The sequence below is a fragment of the Poecilia mexicana genome, unplaced genomic scaffold (assembly GCF_051168715.1).
Source record: "Poecilia mexicana isolate PSO_F unplaced genomic scaffold, ASM5116871v1 scaffold_13, whole genome shotgun sequence".
Taxonomy (NCBI): domain Eukaryota; kingdom Metazoa; phylum Chordata; class Actinopteri; order Cyprinodontiformes; family Poeciliidae; genus Poecilia; species Poecilia mexicana.
The window spans coordinates 16,145,181-16,163,662 of NW_028263382.1; the positions used below are offsets into that span (position 1 = coordinate 16,145,181).

Sequence of the window (18,482 nt, forward strand, 5' to 3'; positions counted from 1 at the left end):
AGTCTGGAGCATTCTGTGTCATTAAAAAGGTGAATCCTGGAATTCCCACATACATGTAAGTGGTAATTCCAGCAGGAATACATTCAAGAAATAAAAATACAGGAACTGAGAACAATGAGGCTGACAACAGCGGTGTTGAGCAAACTAATTTTCTAGTCTGTGATTGGTCAAGAGCCAGGAAGTGTAAAGACTATAGAATGGAAGCAGGAAGTAACCTTAACATAGTTCTTGACATATAATACATCATTCACGATTGCTTTTCAGAGTCATAAGAGCTCAATGTAAAGAATAATTATCATCTAGGTGTTTTCTATATTTCCACAGTCAAAACACAGGGATGTCAGCAAAGATGAGACCCAACTGTAACCTGGGTTTTGGCAAAAGGCTCACAACTAAGCTCATTAAGTCCAATGGATGCTTGAGTAAAAAAATCAGAAGAGAACAGAAGTTCTAGAGATAAGCAGGTGCAAGAGTAACCATGCTAACTTGAAAACCTTGAATGATCCCGTTTGAAAAAAAAATATCATAAGTAATAGTTATACTAAAAAAATTACACAGTTGTAATTTTTCTTTGTAATAAAAAACTGTATTATTTTAATAGGACTCATCATGCAGGACACTGTCCATAAACTGAACTAATGTGCTAATTTTCCAAATATATTTTCAGACTTCATTTTTTGATAATGCGAGTTTTGAAGTGGCACAAAACGATCACCAGCAGAAGGTATATGTCCGTCAGATTTTCCATTCACAGCAATGTTGGATGCAGTGCGGAACAAAGACATTTTTGAATGTGGCACAAATAGGGACATAACCCAAGCCTATAATACTTGGTTGCTTCCAGAGTGCAGCTGAGGAGGAATTAACTGTGTTGCAGAAAAGGAAATCAGACAAGGGAGGTTTTTTGTGTTTAAAAAAATATCAAAGGAATATATTATAACTAATAGGATATTTGAAATCCGTAGGAGTCAGAACTAATAATTTAACATTTCCATTTTGCAAAGTGAGAAAGTCTGAGTGACTCTTGCAAGACAAAATTATATATATTTTTTCTTGTGATTCTACACTACCATGATATATGCTTCATCTGTGATAAAAAATATTTTTCTCATAAAGCCAAAGTAATGAACCATTTACATCATCAGTCTGCATTTTTCCATAAGACATTGGTCAGGAAACGTGGAGAGAAGCTTTCATTAGCACCATGGGGCTACACAATTAATTTGTATTAAAGAAACTTTAAAGCTACAAGGCCTTGTTTTTCTCACAAGAATAACCATATGCTACAATTTCACAACACAAAGACAGTTACTCAAAAGGCATCTGGTAACCTTTGTTTTCAGGAAGAAAGTCTTATTCATTCCCATCTCATTATTATTGCATTAGGGTGTCACTGCTGCAAGACAGAAATAAATTGTGACTGATTAAACTGTGATAATTTCCCAGCACACCGCTTACCTGCTGCAGGGATGAAATGTTCGACAACGGTAGCGTAAAATTGGACGAACAATGAATGCTGCAGGCATCTGGTTGAATGCGCCTATTCGGGTCTGTCAAAGTTAACTGATGAGTTCAGATTTATCTGCGACAGACTGCGTGAGGTTTGTTATTCAAGAAGAAAATCAACTATGAAATAAACAGCTAACAAGAAAGATGAAAAATATATATATAATTTGCCACTGGCAAAATAGGAATACATATTAAAATATGTTGTATAAAAAACTTTTATGGACTATGCAAAGTTTTTTGTGAGTGTGGTGAAACCGCTGTCCTATTTATCAAAGCGAGGAAATAAACTTTGGTTTCCTGCCCTCCATTTGTACCGCTTCATTGTACATGTTTCTTTATCTAACAAACTAACAATCTAATTACTAAATTTGAGTCCCACCCTGCTCCCCCTTTTAAGTTGGTTCAATCCAGGCTACCCGGTGTGCTTTATTTCCAAATAAAGGGGATTTTCTTCACCCAGGAATGAATTGGATGTGTTTTCATAGTAAATCTTCACACCCATCATCTCTGGGATACTGATCAGCAATTGTAATCTCCATCCAAATCAGTAGACTACAACAAAGTCATCAATAATCAAAAAGAACAACCTCATTGTTGGTGCTGGAAAGAGTTAGCAGCAACAACCTCACTTTTAAAAACCGAGTCATTTCTCAACGGTTAAGTCTCATTCTAGCTGGTAAATGTCTGGTTCGGTTCTAGCCGAACTGCGTGTCTCCATTGGCAGTGTGTTCATCTCTATGTGGGTATGACCATAGGCAGGAATGTGGGCGTGTGAGCACGCCGGAGCAGTGGGCGATAAGACGATTTCATTTTGCTTGTGCACCCTTGGGTGGTTAGTTTCTCCAAAATCTCTCGGTAAATTTGCTGCAGATCCCCCTATCCAGTTGGCACGTTATGTGCTGCTCTGCTACTGCCGTCTTCACTCATCTAGTGACGTAAATCCACAGGCCAATGAATAAATGCAGGCTGCTGCTAATTGAATCACTTGTGTGCAATACTTGGCTTGCACCACTTGTTCTATAAAACGGGGAGTAACCATGCAGGACTTGCAAATAGATTTGGCCAGGGCCGACTGTGTCGGTTATGTCCAATTCATTTCCATGGGCCATAATTTACTTTGGAGATGAACGTCTCTTTTGTGCAATTTAATCTTGTGTTCAGAGAGTACGTAGTCATTGGGAAATACTGTGAAAAACCCCCAAAACAAAACAAAATGTTGAAATAGGCTTACTTATAACAGATAAGAAAAAATAAACATTAGCAAGCCTGTTTATATCTCGGTATCATGCAGTTACATGAAAAACTCAATCCCTTTTTTGCTCCTTTGAGATTTCACAACTGGACACCATAATCAGTCCAAAAAATATATAGAAATTGTAGCTATCCTTCCCTGTTTATCCTTTGATTCTAGACATTTACCTTTTTGGCCTAAGTTTAAGCATACAATCTAGAGAAATACAAATCTGAAAAACAACTACTTTGATCTAAAGTTGCAAAGTAGAAACACTGATGTTATGTTCTGTGGGTGATAAATCACAATACTTACTCTCTAATCCTTTCACTGATCATTTCCTCAACTCATTGATGAGCTGCTTAAGCTCCGCCAGTGCATTTCCTGCTGCTATATGTTGGCTTGTTCCCATAGTTACTGGTGATTGGAGTCTCATCTATTTCACTAACGAGACCTAACTCGGCTCAAACAACTCTGCAGGATTCTTCAATTGGTGATGGATTAGCTTGGAGACTGAGAGCTGACACAAGCTGATTAGGCAGTCTCAAAACCTTCCCCACTAGCTCAGAATGTTTCCATGTACCTTTGGAAAAGGTGTTTAATTTTCAGCAGGAGTATATGGCCCAGTCCGTGATAGGTTGGTGAGTAGGTACCGAAGACAAATGAGACACTTCATTAGGCCCCGTTCATTCCGGTTTCTCCCTTTTCATAGACAGGAAATGTCTTTTTTTTCTGTCATTCTTTTCAAAGCAATATTCGTCACAAAGATTGACGTTTCAGTTTGTGATCTGAAACTTTTGCCTCAGAACTTTAAAGGAGCCAAAGATTCAAACTGAAGCGCCTTAAAAATAATGAATTCATGTTTTATGGTGCAGCTTCTTCTGCAACAGCCCATTGTAAAGCATAATACTTTTTCATGTTTCATCAAATTATAGCCACAAACCTGCATTTGTGTTTGAATGGCCAAGTGTAGTCCTATCATGATCCCAGTTTGAGTTTTGGATTTATTTTGCCAGTTTACTTTGAACACTTGTTATTTAGGTTCGTGTTCCTTTATTATTGCTCTTAAATGTTTTGTCATACACGTTCATTCCTTTGGTTATAGTAGACAGTCTGTCTTTATGTTTGGATCCTCTACAACCAAAAGTCCAGACCTAAACCTAGTCGCGAAGCCTTGAAAACTAATCCTCTTTATGAGACGGCTATAGAAAAACAGTGTCTTCACTCAGAGGATTCTTCAGAAACGTTGTCATACAGATAAAATTACATAATGAGTGGAGTATGTCAACACGCTAGTGACATCCCACATGTTTTTGTTTTTGATTTAAGCTAATTTTAGCTTGTACAACTAACGTTAACATCTTAACGTTAGCATCCTTTTAGAGAAACTCCACATGACAGACACAAACTGAATCTTTTGCTTTATTTAGGCTTCACTGCTCAATTCCGAGGCCTGCTGCGTCACAAACTAATTCAAATTTGAGAGCCATGTTGGGAGGCTCCTTTTAAATGTCTTCAAAAACGTTCTAGTGCTATTTGTGGTTTAAAGACGTAAAAATGTTTAGAGGTAAAACCTTATGAAGAAATTGCTTTTTTATGTGCTTTTTATCAAATCATTATGCACATTTGACTATGTGCATAATCATGCAGTCAGAAGACGACAATGGTTCATATTTGTTTACCCTCCGCCACGACTCAGAAATAGATGCTCCTGTTCTGTTTGTTTTATGCCATTAGAAAGTCTCAGTTGTCAGACAAAAGCATGATTTAAAGAAGAAAAAAGTCCCCTGCACCAACTATGTCATGATAATCAAAAGTGAAAGCTCTGAACTAAGTTTGATTTCACAGCCAGCTCCAACTGTTTACCATCAGAAGCTGGTGGTAAACAGTCTCCTGATCCAAATGTTCAATAAAAACACCAGTAGAGCCATGCAGACTGGAGCCGATGAAAGTCGACAGTGATACAATGTGGCATTAACTTTCCCCAGTGGCGGCGTTTACAGTGTATTATTCAATAATGCTTTCTCTTTTAGGCGACAAAGACAGACTAGCTAGCCTGGAGATGAGGAGGGCACTGAGCAGGGACTCTGCCATCTAGATTGAGAGAGGAGAGGAGAGCAACAGTATTGAAGGAGAGATGGCAGAGAGGACACTCATGAGTGGACGGGTGGGTGGGATATGATCTGCCAGTAGTCAGATGGGGCGACGGGAGAGTCGGAGGGGAAGAGGAAGATTGAAATCATTCAGGTGTGGGGCATGCGAGTGAGCAGTGGAGATTTAAAAATCCCCTCCCTCCCACCTTTTTTTTCCCCACCCTGTCTCACCCAATGCTAATGGAAAAGCATCAGTCATGAGCAGAGAGCCAGAGATAAATACATCACGGTGACTGGATGCCTCATGGCAGCACTTTCTCTGGAAAGTGGAGAGCAGGAGAGGTGCTGGTAATTCTAACCACATGCCTACGTCTTTAGAAAGCAGCTACAGGCACTTAGCTAAATCAGCGTTTTAAATGTTTGTTTGCCCCTGGTTTCCAGTAAGGTGTCTACCTGTATAATCTCTTGAGGAAAACGTGGAGAAAGTACTCGGTAATTTAATCGGCCGATTCTTGTCCGTTTTTGGTTGCATCTTGGAACACTGAACCACTTTTTGATTTCCATGTTATTCATTTACGAGTAGAACATTGTAATTAAGAATATTTATTGAAGTTTATTTTTGATTTCATTTGATTCAATAAACTTTCCCTGTATCTGATTATGCACTCTGTTCAACACGATACACTGTCAGGTAGGTGGTCATAATATATTATTGGTATGCATTTCACTTGGTTTTAAAAACAAATGTGCTAATAATGCTTTGTGTTCTTTGTCTCCAGTATTTTTTGTCCAATAGGATGCTGGAAATTGTCTTTTGTTGTTGTTGTTGTTGTTTCACAATTGGAACCACTTTTAGCCTTAACAGAACGCTACCACCACATCATCTAATAATCCTGCTGGATGAAAAGTTTAACTTTAAATATATTTCCCCCCTAAAAAAAAAAAGTGTGGATTCGGCAGTTACAAAATTTTGACCAAAGCATGTTTGAGAAAGTTCTGCAATAGTTAAAGAATTTATAAAAATAAGTGTTTCAATGGAAATCTAGAAAAAGAGTACATAAAAAACAATATCCATATTACTGGTGTTTCAGCAGAATTATAACACACATCACCTCATCAGAGGAGGAGGCGTAAACTGAGCTGTGGCTCTTCTTTGGCCCATTAAGCACAGAGGAGCCTGATCGGGCGAATAAGTACTAAACGGCCCCAGCCAGGCATTGGGGGAGATGATGCTGAGAAGGAGCTTGGTAAGAGAAGTCCCTCCCTCATATATCAATTACCAACCAACGTGCATTTGTCATTTAAATGGTCCTGTAGGATAAAGCAATTTGGAATAGAATCAAAGGTTAATCACAATCCAGCCTCTGCATCTTAGAGGTGTTTATGCTAACCATAAAAACTGCATTCATTTTCATCGATAAGGATCTAATTGCCGGTTGTTCAGAGAAAGTAAATGAGACAAGGATGTATTTCTGCATATAATTGGTTGTTTATGCCGATGTCACAGGAGCTGTGGTGATTCTTGCATGAGGGACGCCCAGGGCAAGAACTTCCTTCTCTGCCTGGTGCACATATTTTTCTACTCTTTCAAGCTATATGTAAAAAGGTTTTAAAACCAAATCTTGTGCTTTAAATCACAGTAGATTATTGTACCATATAAAGAAGACACATTAATCCTGTCCTAATTATGCTGTACCAAGCCTCTACTTTACACGTGATCCAAGTAAAATCCCTCCATTTACTAAATTCACCTACACAGTTCTTTCAAACCACTCAATTTGATCATGTTTAAGACACACAATGGAACGGGATTCATTGTTGCTGTAAAGCTCGACAACAGCTGGGCGCCACGCACCTGGAAATGCTTTTACCATCTGCACAGTGACTGCGTTCATTCGCGACTACACGCAGACAGCTGCCAAGCTTACATAAGCCACAATACCCAGGTTACATAAAAGACAAACAAGGACCATATTAACTGAGTTGACTCTTGGGATTAACAAGATTTGCATATCAGTTGTGCAATTCATCAGTCTGAAGCAAACCCTCTGTGGGTTTAGGACTCACTAAATTTTCAGACCTTGAAACTTTTATTTGTACAGGGGAGTTGACTAAAGGAAACCATTTATCCCATGGCTCCGGACACACTGGAGTTACACACAGGCATTAAAAGTCACACACACACATCTATGGATGTGAACGATGACAAAACACAACACAAAGGCGCCTCTCATCATCCAGAATCTCCCTTCCATAGACATGGATGCGAGATATTTTTCAGTGGAGCCAAGAAATTTAATGGGCTTTAATCTCGATGTCATTGTGAATTCTTTTATTTGCTTCAGCTCAAACAAAAAGCTGAGAGGAACATGTAGCTTTCATTTATGTCGTTTTTTTGGAACACTATCTGCTTTTGGGCCAAAAGTCTGAAGATGTTTTCAGCTCAGCTCGTTTTTGTGGCTTGTGACCTTTATGTGTGCGAGTGCGTTTCTGTTTTTATGTGTGCACGTCTGTAAAAAAATAAAAAAATAAAAAGAAAGGAATAGAAAGACTCCAGATCAAAGCTTCCAATGCCATCCATGTCCAGCCATCTCACCAGCCTGATTATTTCTTTCCCATCAGAATTGTGATTCAAAAGGACCAAAAAAAAAAAAAAAACAGGAAACTAGAGGGAGTGTGAGACAGGAGTGGCCAGGAAAAAAAAGAAAACTGAACAGAAGCTTGAGAAAAAGAGATTGGACACAGAGGAGTGAGAATGCTTCTTCTTTGAGAAATCTGCACTTGGATTTTCCTTTTGGTCATAGGGAGCTGTGATCTGAGTGGTAAATGATACTAAACTGCATGTAGAATTAGTCTCATAGTGAGTCATGCTGCTGCTTCTTCCTGTTCAATTTCAAACTGCATTTGACTTATAAGAGGAATAAACCAAAGACTTGGTGGACAAACACATACATAGTTTGGACATAAAAAGAAAAAGTTTCTAATGGTTGTAGAACTTGTGTGGATCTTTATTGCAGAATAAATTAGGCATCGTTACGTAATCACTTCAAACAGTTAAATATATGTTACTAAATTATGAGGCTCTTATATTACACTAGCTCTCATCTGATAGCTTTCATGCTTATGAGGTAGTCAGTTATATGAAAGAAAGAAAAAACACTTCCAAACAAACAGAGATTTTATTTTGTAGCGTCGGTTGTTGCATCTCTATCATACTTTTCCGTTGTTTACAATGAAACGCTGAAAACACAGTTTGCCTAATTTTAAATATCTCCAAAGGGGGCATCGACATAAAATATATACCAGATGTTGCCAATATGGCAGTCCATCGTCACATACACACAAGATATCAAAGCAAACTCAAATGACATAAGTAAAAACTTGCAACGACTCGGTGAATAATTTTTACCATTAAGTAATTGACTAGTAACATTATTATGGTAAATCATTTCTGGAATGATAATTTCAAGACTTCTGTTTGGAGAAACTACTCGTATACGTTGTTCAGATGTGATTTGGACTAATTTTTCAACTCTTTGAATGTTCTGGAAGTCTATTAGACTCTGAACTTCAATAAAAAATAATAAAATAAATAAATGGATAAAAAACCAGAGGAAACAATGAGATAATGCAAAAAAGTAATTTGCTTTGTTCAAATCCAACAGCATAGATCTTACTCTCTTCATGCTGTTCACAATATGCACATGCTACATTCTGTGACTGATGTGCCCTCAAATTTGCTATGACTAATACCTACAAAAAGCAAACCCATTTTGCATATTGTGATACACAGGGGACGTGTTTGACTGATTTTGGTTCCGCTAAGTCAAGCTTTAATAGAATCAAGCTGTCAGGCTACACATCAAACCCTTCACAAGATATATGAGAACTGCATTATACAATGCTGAAGTCTTTCTTTGGAATGATTACGAGACTCTTGAGGACTGTAAATATGAGGAAAAAAAAAACATTGAGTGAAAATAAAATGTGAAGGAAGACAACAAATATGTTGGCCGTCCTTCTTGATGTCTTTCAGTACATGTTTGCCAGAGGCAACTGTTTCACCTCTTCTCACACCTGAAGTCTACAGGGTCAGTCCAGCTGAAGGTCAGGATTTAGATTTCCCCATTCACACTCACAAAAGAAAGAAAATCCTGCTCTGACGAGATCTACTGAATGCAAATGTTCAGAGAACATTCAACCGGTTCATCTGGAGTCCTGGCAGGGGTCACATGTGTGATGTACATGTTTTTTAGCAGCACGGAGGCTCTTCAGGCATCAATAAGGAGGCAGATTCACCTGCGCGGTGGAGGGGCCGCGTTTATTTTCAGTGCTGCTTTCACACTTGGTCGACCCTTTTCAGACCTGTCAGCTTGTTGAGTGAATGTCATTGAAGCTCCAGTCAGTTTGGATCCGCAGCTACATTTATCTGTCCATTAAAGTATGTAGAAGCAACAGACCTGAAAAACAAAACAAAACAAAACAAAACAAAAAAAAAAACGCAGGTTGATCGTGTATTGACGTTTAACCATGCCTTGCGGTCATGTAATCACTTTCAATTATACCAACATTGAATTTATTCTATATATATTTGAAGCATAAGTAAAATAAAAATCCATAGCCCCACCCGGCTGAAATTATTCTTTTTATATTTTACTGAGACATGATTGCAGCACTAGAAACACATTTGTAATTCTCCCTTATGGATCTCTTTTTCTTGCAGCAAAGCATTTTGTTCAAAGCACCACTAGATTGCACAGAACAAAAATAAAAATCATAAAAATATATAAATACAAAAGCAAACATGGGAAAATATCCCATTTCCAGCCTCTTCAGCTTCAGTAATGATTAACTATGAAAAGCAGCGCTAAGGTCTTAATCTGAAATATGAAACTTAATTTGAAGTTGTGCAGACAGATTAAAATTTGCACAACTAATGTGTTTCTTCAAACAGACTGCAAAACCTAGTTAATCTGCAGAAGTCATCTGTGAAAACCAAAGTTCACAAATTGAACAATGTGGGCAACATGTCACCAAAAGAATAATAAAAACAGACATCAAGTTGACAGGTTTTGAGAACTTGTTCAACCCTCTTGCGTGCAATGACTCGAGTAATAAAATTAGGACTATTAGTTTAAGAGGAAACGACTACTCAGCATTTATTATATTTCATTTTGACTGCCAATATAAGCAAACAATAATTATAAAAAATAAATTTAAAAAATCAGCAAAGAATTGTATGGAAGCAACTGATCCATGTGCTAAAGCAACTGCGATTTGTTAGTAGGAATAAGAAACTGTTTCTATGATGCATAAATAACTAAACGTTGTGGGTGTTTAACTGGCAGGTATAAAAGTTCAGAGGAATGCACCACAGTCCATTCATGCTTCAGGCACCTAAATGTCTCAGAACAGAATTGCTCATAGCCCTAAAAGACATCCATGATAAAACAACGGGGGCTACCTCACCATTAACTGCAACATCTAAAGGATAATTAACAAAAACAAATAAAGTAAATCACTTATTTTTTAAAGCACCAATTAATTTGTAAGAACAGAGTCAAACTCGCATATTCCAAATTGTAAAAGTATTTAATTGGTTACAAATTAAATCTGAGAGGTAGGAAGTTGCAGCAGCGCGACCCACCTCCTGAATTGCTGCCTGTATATATCGCCGTAGTGGAGACGGCTACAGCTGATGAATGTAAGATGATCCGGGCAGAAATGGTGACCCTTGAAACTTCCACACAAGAGGTCAGGAATAGAGCTGAAGTGGAAGTCTGTGCTATAAAAGATGACAGGTGATGTCAGCCATAGCCTATAACATACAAGGAAATGAGAAGAGCAACCGAGTGTATCCCTGTAGCTCAAAATGTCAAAACATGGTCTTGTATCTGAGTCTTAATATACTGCCCTCTTAGCCCTATGAAATGCCTTCTTGTTCTTTGTAAACTTCATTTGTGGTGGTATGAGGACAGTTTCAATTTGATAAATTTGATTTTTGGACCCAAAACTTTAACATACCGCTCTAGTTCTTTGTCCATTTTGTTTCGTCTCCATAGTATTAATCTGTACTTAACGCCAGAGGAGTTTTAGACATTGTACTCTCAGAAACTATAGGAAATCCATCCATGGCTCTGTAACAGCTGCTTTAATAATCATCCGGAGAACATCATGTAGCCACTTTCTCTTCCAAAGCTATGCCCACAGGCAGGACTCTGCCAAATACAAGAGCACCCCAGGGCTAAGTCAGTTTTATTCCACCAAGAAACTCAGAAAATTAAGGAGAGGGGGGGAAGCAGAAAAAAACAAAAAAATAAACAGAAACACTATTTCACATGAAAGTGAATTAACAGTGGGAGGGCACAGAGCCTTGAAAAGAGACACTTTGCTTCGGCTGACTGTTCAGTAAATATGTCGGTCATCAATAATATCCTGCTGAATACTCAAACACACTGGGCCACACATTCTGGAAAGTAGATTACCCCCTGAAAAGTTTGGAAAAATGCCTCTTCTTGGTTGTTAATTGAGCCCACATGTCCTCTGTTGCTGAGTCAGCAGGCTATACTGGATAACAGGCAATGTGCTTCAGTGTTTGGACTTTTCACAGAAATACACCAAATTTCCCACCTGTAAAGCGATACTTTACGAAGTGGCCAATATCAGGCACCACTACTGATGCACCTAATCTCTTAAAGCATTACACACTAAGACGCTCGGTTGCCGGTGGCATGAGGAAACTAAGCAAATGTAAAACTTTAGATGGTTTGTTAAGAAAAATGTGTGGATGCAAGTAGAGGAAGCGTATTTGACTATGTGACTGAGAGGAATACCAATTCCTCTTGAAGTGGTAAAATTAAATCAAACTGCAACAGCTCAGTATATAGGAGTCATGTATAACACAAGGCCAACGGCTTTAATCAAACATTGATCTATTTCGTGTTGCATCTTGAGTGATATCTACAGATCTTACCAACAGGACCTGGGAGATCATGCTATATAAAACAAACAAAAAAACAGATACAAAACTGGGTACAATTTTAAAACAACCGCTAACTTCTGCATACTCTGCTTCCAGAGAGCCAGGTGTGTTTAAATTATTTTCTTGAGGCTTAAAACTTTGCAGAAATGAGCATCGATACTTAGTCAATCAGCGGTGGAAGACAGAAGAAGTCTCTCTGTGGTTATTTTAGAGAGCGTCGGTGAACAAACGTCATCATGAAGACCAAACAATACAGCAGACAGGTCATGGATAAAGTTGTGACGTAGTTAAAAACAGGCTCAGGTCATGAAACAATTAGCCCGGCCATTGCCTTTCAACGCATTTCAGCTCAGTGCTACGTCCAGGACTTCTCCCATTGAGCTTGATTTCTCAGGTTGAAATTAAACCCGGCCAATCAGCGAACAGAAGGGGCAGTTCTGAATGATTGATGTCAATTGTGTGTGCCAATTTAGAAATGTACTCTGCAAACATTGAGTTGGAGCAAAGGCACTGAAGAAAGTGAACAAAGCCATTCAGTCCATGTTGGCTACACTTCCAAATATTGACCAGTTAAAGTTGGAGCAAGCAGAATGTTATTGCTGGCAAACATCTCACAGCCCTACTAACTACAGGGTAGTTTATAGTGCATGCAATTTCAGTTAAGCTTCATTAAGCTTGAGCATTTGCTTTGTACAGATGCAACACTTATATGAATTACATAGGAACTGGTCAAACATTGGTAAATGGGTAAAATTTAAAACTTCGACAGAGTCTGCAACTCCAGCAAGTAATCATTTCTCAAAAGCCGATGGTCCAGACCATCTGTCCGAAGCAAAGCGCAAAACAAGGGGCTGGTTTTTTACTAGGGTTTGAAGCAAAAATGCCTAGCAGTGAATAAAATGTAGAGCAACGTTTTATCAAATATCTGAAAATAAAAAAGAGCACAGCACAACAACAGGAACCAAATTCATGTGAAAAGCACCCAAGTTAATAAATGATGCTCTTCAGAATGTTCTTTTGTCGGTGTTAATCTAGAAAAATAAAATCATCTAAAATCATCTCTCCACATAATTATGTCCAATTTGTGTTGATCTGTCAAGTAAAATTACAGCAAAATGCATGAGGTTTGCAGATGCAACGTAGCAAAAGGTGGAAACGTTCAAGTGGTAAGAATAACTTTGTAAGACACCATAAATAAAACAAAATATGCTAATCTAATTTAACATATTTTAGGAGCTGAAAGACATGCAACCTTGTAAACCCTTATAATCTAAAACAGGCTAACTGAATATGACTAAGAGCTTCTTGCATCCACACTGATAATTATGTAACCGATTATGCACAAGTAAATGCATTCTATTTGTCCTCCAGCAAACAGTATTGGTAATCATTGACATGGCTCTGTGACACACAACCTTAATGTTAATGACTTCTGCAAATGCTTGTAAAACAGAGCATATTGCAACAGATCAATGGTAAAAGTAAAATTCTGGGAGGTTTTTGATTCAACCTTTACTTTTTATTTATACATTTTCGTTCCCTAGGCTAGTGATAATAAAACGTTTTAGCCAAAGTTTTATTTGACTGCCAATGTGACCTGTACCTAAAACAGGGAACAATACACCAATCGCCTCCATCAATTTGCCCCACCAAACTAGAAACAATAAAAAAATAAATAAAAATAAAAATCATGATTAAGATTTAAGGTTACAAAGTTGAAGAAACAATTTATGCATGCCTAAAGTTTCATAGCTCGTTGTTATTCACCACCTACATTTGGGCTAGCCACCTCTCGCTTACTCTTTTTACAGTTAAACATGGCTTGTGATAGCCTATAGGATGATATAGCATATTTGGCTTTTCAGAGTTTTCTCTCTCAACATGAACAGTCTGCCCCTTTTGTTTTTTTTTGTTTTTTGTTTGTTTTTAGGATGAAAGTAACATAGTGCTTCGTGGTTGGGATTTCACCCCACTCTGTCAACTGCCAAGTCTTTGTTTTCCTTCATACGGATGCACTCAGGCATGACCACCTCCCTGTCCTCCAAGTTTCCAACCTAATCATCATTTCAGCGCTTGACAAGGACACGCGTAAAGGTGTTGAGTTATTTGACTGGGGTCAAAATTGAGCTTTTCGTCACGTCGTTGCTGAAGGATATTTCACAAATCCAAACACTGACTGATCTCACTGTGTGTATGGGCGGCATTGACCCAAGGGAAGTGGCTCTATGACTTTAATTTGGTCTCAGATAAAAAGATTAATGATAATAAAGAAGCAGATAGATAAATTTGGGTTATTAAGTCGGGAGTAAATACCTTGTTAATTTTCCATGCTTTCCTTAGATACCCGTTTGTGAAATAAATTCGAGTGAACATTGAGTGAAATTGAAGTGAACAAAAAGCTTCTAGACATTTTTTTTTTGTTTCCAGCTTTCATGAAAAAGGTCATTTTTAGGCCTAATGTTAGACCCAACGCCTTGAGGTTTTGTTCCAATTAATGTTTGGAGCAATTCATAATATCAAGCCTCAAAACAGCCCCACAGCATGATGCTGCCATTTCCATGCCTTAAAATATACATTTTAGATTAAAACCCAGAAGTTCAACCTTGTTGGCATTAGACTTTAAAACTTTTTTTTACATGGTTGTGATAGACTTCAAGTGTCTTTCTGGAAAGTTTAAACAGTGCAAGAAATGTCTTTTTCCTTCCAAGTAAACTGACTGACCACAAACTGAATCATATGACCAATACTGAAACTGGTTTTCCATATTAACAGCCAGTACATCCCAGGAAGTACTGTAGCTCTATACGCCTCTGACCAGATTATTTGACCAATTTTCCTTTTGGCTTTGCATCACCTTAAAAAAATAATATATATTTTGTTAATATCAACTTGAAGACCACTGGTTTTCCTGTGCCTCATAGCCTTACAAGCATACTGGAACTACTGAACTGTCTCTGGTTAATAACAGCCACTATAAATCTTTACAAGTGTGTACTCACTTTTGCATAGCAAGTTCTTCCCAAATGTGTGATCTTGAAAGAAATGCCACAATGCATTTGCTCCTATATACACCATGATAAATGTGTAATTTGCATCAAAAACTGCTATAAGGGCAATGGAACGAGTTCCTTGATGGTTAAAATACTCAATGCATTTAGTGGTGCTCTGATTGTCGCATATTTTTTCTTCAATACAACCCAAAGAACTTGAGAAATTCCACACATGCCAGAATGTCTGGGAGATTGCTTCTCACTTGCCTTTATCAGGTAGTGCAACAAATTCATTGCAGAATGCCAACCATAAGAGTGGCTGTTCTGGCTGCCAACATGTAGCCACGTGCCAGGCTGAGCCGAATGTCTCCTGATGCAAGCACACAAACGACGGCAAGTCTTTCTTCCAATTTCACTGAGCAAATATGTTGAGCTCCATCCTGAATGCGCTTCAACGAATCGTCAAATCTATAAACAGATATACGGATATACTGATCATGTACTTGTTCATCAATTCTACTTCTACGCATTGGTCTCACGAGTGAGTTATATTCCACTTCGAACATAGAAATTCCTACTCTTCATTGGAACTCACAGATTTCACCGTCTTGCTTACAACGGCCAGGTTTTTTTTTTTTTTGTTTTACTTCCACATGAGTTCAAGCATAAACCAACCTTTATTCCAATGAGGTTACCCACTATGTGGAACTTATTTTAAATAAAATGACTTCCAAAACAAAATGCCTCCTAATCCTGATCATAACAAGAACAAAACTGGAAAACTGAATGAATCTCAAAATAGAGTTACAGTGCCACACTGTTTAATCCACATCAACTGCTTTATTATTATAAATACAGAATTGGCATAAAGCACAGAAGTGGTGTTTAGCATCAGCCTCCCGCTAAGAGTCCCAGGCACAGTTAGAAATAAAGCTCTCCATCATCAAATAAAAAAAAAACATTTTAACCAACATTTTCAGGGAGGATGGAAAAATAAAATTTAGTGGAAAAAAATAAATAAAATCGCTTGTACCACTGGAATCAAAAGTTGTCGTTTGATATACACTTACTCTAAAACAGCAACTGATTAGGTCCAGGTGTTACACTTCTGCTCAAACAAAACAAGGGCTGATGTACATGGACTACAATATATTAGATGTCTAAAAGGTTCTATTTTATGCAGATATGAGAAAAGAAAAAAAAATATTATTAAATATCACAACGGACCACGAAAGAAATAACTCTTGATTTTGTGTATTTCTACTATCAGTTGGAATCCTGTTGCCTTGGGAGGAGCCATGTAGCTTATAGGCTCTATTTTAAGCAAAGCCGGTGTGCAGGCATTGCCTGGATCACAAGCTGCAAGCCTTGGATAAAACAGAATAAAGCCAAGCACAGAGTAGCCAGAGTGCAGAACGAGGGCACTGCTCAGTGTGTGTGTGTGCCGTTTGTGAGGACGTCGTTTACAAGTAGATCTAAAAAGAGTAGGAACATGAAATAAATCACAATGTAAAGATAACCATAATTTAGATTTTTGAAAATTATAACTGAAAAAGGAAAATGCAAAAAAAAAAAAAGAAAAAGAGGAATTTCATGTCTACAGCCTTTGATATTGTACTGATGCTTTTAAGTAGAACTGTCCAGTAATTGCATAAAATTCAGCCACTTGACTAATTTTCTGAGTTCATAATACAACTGAGTTCATAATACAACTTATCAAAAATTAGAATTTTTTTTGTTGAATCCTCTAACACAGCAACAGCACGATATTGTACAAACCCCCAGAGATACAAAGTGAAAGGCTTGTAATATTTATTATTAATGGTAACAGAGATGAATTATTAAGTTGATCCCAATTAGGTTCCAGTACATTCTGTACAGATTTCAGCATGTGGAAAACATCAAGAAATCTTGGTTGCTTAAAATAGACACTTTGCAAAAACAAAGTAAAGCTGTCCTGGAATTAAGCTGTAAAGGTAAACTTACACTACATGTTGGCAATATTTGTAAAAAGAAAATGGGTAAATGATTATATACCCAAAATGCATTTTTTAATACATTTCACTTTGGTCAATAATGGCAAAGGAAACACACAAATGAAATACTTTACACTTCAAGACAGAAATCTAGTGTCACTGTTCGTCTTTTGGAGATCTGTGATAAGGCCAATCCATCAAACTGCACTGCCTCATTCAACGTGATGAGGGGGATGTGTCTGTTTATCAACACTCCATCTGTCAGATAAGCCCATATTCGTTGACAGCATAAGAGAGACGCTGAAACGACTCGTGGGAGCGTCTGTTAAATGCCTCTCCTTCCTTTAAAAAGGGGAGACATCTGCTGGTTACCAGCGGTCTTTCAGACCAACAGCACAAGCAGTTCCTGGGCATCAGTGCAGGGATTGTTTAAATAGTGTACTGAACGGGCAGGTTGTGTTCATCTCCATTCTAAACTCCCTTTAACAGCTGTTGTTTGAGTTCATGGATACATAAAAATTCATAAATCCGACTGAAGGCCTACAATAAAGTAATTATTTACGTTGGGCTTTCTTCGGGTTGAAACAAAACAGTGTCTAATATGTCATATTGGATAATTAAATCGCGGGGGGCAACCGCCCGAGCAGAGAGGTCGAGGCTTCGCTCTCCTCAGCCAACTGGTCAGCTACTCCAGAGGAAACCCGAGGCGTTCCCCGGCCAGCCAAGAAACATGAATCCTCCCTGACTATACATATGGCTCTACTGTCGAGACGGCCTCACTCAAATCAAAGTCGTTTTCAATAAATTACATCAATATGAAAATATGTTTGATATTTAATCTAGAAATCTATCACATTTTAATAAATAAGTTAATAGGCAACTAATTGACTGCCACAAGCAGTCCTTTGAGGGCATTCATGTTCTTGATGGGGCCCAAAATTAAAATTAGTTTTACACACCTGGTTTATTTCCACTAAAGTGGTTCATAGATGACTCCATGGCAAAGACTCAAAAGGCAGACATTCATTAATTTCTGCAAAGACCTCTCAGAGTGCCTCAGTCCAATTGCTTTCACCATTTACATGACACCTGGCTGCCAACAACAGGTTGTTGTTTACTGCGGCTCAATTAACTAAGGCACATTTTGCAAAATATATGGGCCTTTAATGGGACATGGATTCAAAGAGGACTGCACTTGTTTACCATCTTGGAATGGAAACACAATCCTGCAGAGAAAATCTGGGGGAGGGAGAACTTTTTTTTTTTGATAAAAAATTGGATAAGCTGACAATCTTCTCAGTTAAACTCTTTTACATTTTCCTTCAACAGCGTCACTTTTATCACAAGTTTATCTCTGTTTTGATGCTACAGTTATGTAGGCAACAAACTGACACAGCCATATGCTGCCAGAGTAACTCATGAGAGGCAGCCATCTTTAAACCGACTGTGTGCCATGGCTGCCAAGTGTGCTCTGAGTGGAATTCATTAAAAGTAGCACCCTATCCCATCTGCTTAGCATATGTTGGCTATGTCAATGTTGTAGACAGCCAGCAGACAAACGTTGAATAAACATCATCTTTACAAGAGGCCGGTGTAGACCTGTCTGTCAGGGTGGTGAGGTCTTAGCTAATTTGAAATAGCTAAAAACAAGAGCAATTCTGAAGACATCCACTGTGACTCAATGGTGTTTGATAAAGTGGA

At 38.0% G+C, this 18,482-nt stretch overlaps 1 long non-coding RNA gene and 1 pseudogene across 1 annotated transcript in view; both read right to left on the reverse strand.

The window, feature by feature from the left end:
- Positions 1-7,993: 7,993 nt before the first annotated feature.
- The window catches only part of LOC106916654 (uncharacterized), an 88,811-nt gene continuing 78,322 nt past the window's right edge, over positions 7,994-18,482 (reverse strand). Inside the window, exons 2-3 of the long non-coding RNA XR_001418033.2 lie at positions 10,481-10,618; positions 7,994-9,293 (exon numbers count right to left, since the gene is read on the reverse strand). This is a non-coding gene — a long non-coding RNA (uncharacterized LOC106916654). The remainder of the gene's footprint in view (positions 9,294-10,480; positions 10,619-18,482) is intronic.
- LOC148155791 (uncharacterized) lies at positions 12,570-16,496 on the reverse strand (annotated as a pseudogene).